The following is a 3,710-nucleotide window of genomic DNA, read 5'->3' on the forward strand; positions in this document are numbered from 1 at the left end:
GAAAAGGAGATGTTTAGTTACATACCTATCTATGTAACGGATAAGCCAAGACTACTTGGAATTATTTTTTGGATCAATAAGAAGACATGGCGGTTACAATAACAATCCAAAGTACCACGAGGCAGTCAAAGTTGCGAGACCTGGTGGTCATCGCCAATGTGTAACCACGTGAATTCACGTGATACCCTGGGCCGAATGGAGCAATACCGAATACGATTTTTGTATATTTTGCTATTTATATTAAGTACGAAATCTATTTGGTATCAAAATTATTGTAGTTTTATCTGTTTAATGAGCACATTCCGTGATGACCATTCCGCGTACCTACTTCTTATTGTTTGTGGACTCATAAGTTGAATAGTGTATGTTTTGAACAGTGTACCAGGTTTTCAAAGTACACAGTGAACCGGTTCACTGTATACTATGCAGACCAAAATGTTCCTTGTTCCTTGATAGTTTAATGTTAAAAATTGTTTTTTTTTCAATTTGTTTTAGAATGCAAAAGCATAAGGAACGTAAAATAGGGAAACATAAAAGAGAAGAGATGCAAGCAGCCTTAAAGATGGTAGATGATGGCACCTCTATTAGGAAGGCAGCAAAAAATTGCAAAATCCCGTACCCTACATTACGACGTTACGTGCAAAACAAACGTGAACGTGGTGATAATATATCACTTGTGCCTAGGTATGATGTCAACAAAGTGTTCACTGAAGAATATGAACAGTTACTATTAAAATACTACAAGGACTGTGCACAAATGTTCTATGGTTTGACCGTTAAAGAATGTAGGGAGGTGGCGTATAAAATGGCAAAAGTGAATGACATTAAAGTAAGTGGCAAGTTCGTGGGAAAGAGATAGATTGGCAGGATTAGAATGGTTTCGATCCTTCAGAAACAGACATCCCGATATTTCAGTAAAGAAACCAGAAGCTGTAAGTCTCGCTCGAGCCACTTCATTTAACCGTGAAGCAGTAAAAACATTTTTTAATAATTTAGAGGAAATACTCAAACGGGAACTCATATTTACGGATGGAACTCGTATTTTCAACCTTGACGAAACCGGCACAACCACCGTCCAGAAGCCTCAAAAAGTTGTAGCTCCAACAGGATCCAAAGTGGGTAGTGACAAGTGGAGAAAAGGGCACTCTTGTCACCACATGCTGTTTGGTTAGTGCTACAGGCCACGCCCTGCTCCCTGCTATAATTTTTCCATGAAAAAACTTCAAGAATTTGATGATGCACGGTGCACCTCCAGGTACAGTCTGTCTATAAAGTCGTGACATGAATGTTTGAGGAACTAACATTATTCATGTGTCTGGCAACACCAAAGTTCACCAAACATATGTACATCAGCTGTCATCGAGAACAAGTTTGTGGTTTTTATTGTTTGACTAATCTCCAGTAAATTATTACTCAGCTACGAAGAAAAGTATAAACAATGAGTAAAGTAAATTGGAGTGCCACGCGGAAAGTGATTTTTAAAGTTTTCCAGCAATGGTCAAATTTTGTGGGATTTGGATGATGTTTAAGGGCGAACAGCATCTTTGACGGGTACGTAATCGTGTTACTGCTTGTTTATAATCTACCTAAAGTAACAAATTTACTGCATTTTGCGATTTGGTGACCAAAACAGGCATTGTTTACATAGGACATTTTTAGGTTAAAGTTTCATTGTAAGTAGGATATATTGTAGTACGACCATTTCTTTTGATACATCAATTCAGTCAAGTTTTCTACGTATTTTGAACTCGCTAACTGGTGAGCGCTAAAACGATAGCCCTAATTGATACAGGTACCTTGATAGATCTCATTGCAGCTGGTTTACCAGAACACGTACTTAACAGGATTGAAAGAGAGACATTGAAAGATACAGTTGATCTTTATAATGAAGTGAGAAAGTTGGAATATCTGGTAAATAAGAGAAATAATTTGAACTACAGAAAGTATGGAGACCCAAGAGTAAACAACAACAATAGTAGAAATGAAGATAAAAGAGCATGCAAGACTTGTGAAAAGTTAATTAAATAAAGGAATTCGCTACCACCCTGAATCTGCTTGCTGGTTTAAAACAGAGAAGACGATAAGTCAGTAGAGAAAAACATTAAAATATTAAAAAAACTCTTTATAAACATCGAAATAAATCGCTGGAAACAAAAAAAATACGGTTTTATAAATTGAAAGACGTGTGTATTCCCGGAAAATTCAAGGACTTGTTATTTGCTGACTATTACGATTACGAAAAAAATACTAGAATACTAGTGTTTTGTAGCAAAGAAGGCAGAGAGGTATTGCGGCATGCTAAAGAAATATATTGCGATGGAACGTTCAAGTGCGCTGTTCCTCTTTTTAATCAAATTTCTACGTGTAGTAGACTTGGGAAGTACTAATGAAAATGATATGAATATCATACCTACAGTTTACGCTCTCCTACCAGATAAAAAACAAAGTACCTACGAAACATTATTTAGACTTTGTAAAAGTCAAGTACCGGAACTTGAACCTGAAAAAGTTACAACTGACTGAAATCAGTGCAATGAATGCAGTGAAGAATGTCTTGCCGAATACAAAATCTCAAGGGTGCCTGTTTCATTTTAAACAAGCTGTTTTGAGAAATGCAAAAAAAATGACATTAATAGATCAAAATTGTGGAAGTGTCATGTCCGACAATGCATGGCGCTTTCTTATTTACCCACCCAATTTGTAGCAGATGGCTGGCTATACATTCTCGGTGAAATGGTTAGTAAAAACACAAAAGTCTTAAATTTCAATAATTATTTTAACACTTGGCTGAGCTCTAAATCTTCCCTGTCTCATAAATGGTGTTTTTACGATGCCAAGTAATAACTAACGTCACAGAATCATGGAATTCGAGATTGAATAAAAAAATTAAAGCAAAGCCAAATATCGCAGTGTTTTTGAATTTTTGTAGTGCAAAAAGACACCAACTATTATTATTTTCACCATTTGATAAAAAAATAGTTATATCACAAAAAGGAGTGAAGAAGCCAAATAAAGATTGAAAAAATTATACGTGAATTGGCCGACCAATAAATTTCACTGGAGCATTGCATTGAGAAACTAGCACAAATTTAAAATCTGCAATATGTGCATTTCGATAATAATAATATTGTGATATTAAGGCCAGATGACTGGACTCAATCTGCTGTTGTTCCTCTGCACAAAAAAGGTTCCACGCGAAAACGCGAAAACTACAGAACGCTGTCTCTTATGTCGCATGCAAGCAAGATTATGCTTCGCATTATTAACACGAGACTATCATCATTTGTAGATCACCATATACCGAGTGAGCAATCCGGATTTGTTGCAGGAAAGGGCACTCGCGAACAAATTTTGAATGTTCGTATTCTCATAGAGAAATGTCGCGAATTTTTCTACAGTTACTGTAGAAAAAAATGAAGTTTTCCTGGATCAAAACACGGCGGGTGGCAATAATAACGACGCTACTGTAAAAGGAATTGAACTACATGCACTACCTTAATCAAATTGACATTTGATCTGATGCGGAATTCAAATACAAATACAGGTTCAGCAAAGATTATGTCCTAAAAATAGTAAATGTCATTCGAAGTGACATCCTACAAGACCGCAGAGGATGTGGAATATCTCCTGAGCTGCAAGTGTTAACAGCTCTGCGGACATGGGCACTCCAAGAAGTACAAGACGATGCTGCCGACCTACACGGCTTGAGT

At 36.6% G+C, this 3,710-nt stretch overlaps 1 pseudogene; it reads left to right on the top strand.

Moving 5' to 3' along the window:
* Positions 1-2,108: 2,108 nt before the first annotated feature.
* On the top strand, positions 2,109-2,932 carry LOC114352994 (uncharacterized; annotated as a pseudogene).
* The last annotated feature ends 778 nt before the right edge of the window (positions 2,933-3,710 follow it).

Source organism: Ostrinia furnacalis, unplaced genomic scaffold (assembly GCF_004193835.3).
Source record: "Ostrinia furnacalis isolate ACB-3 unplaced genomic scaffold, ASM419383v2 OfSCF1533, whole genome shotgun sequence".
In the NCBI taxonomy this organism is placed as follows: Eukaryota; Metazoa; Arthropoda; class Insecta; order Lepidoptera; family Crambidae; genus Ostrinia; species Ostrinia furnacalis.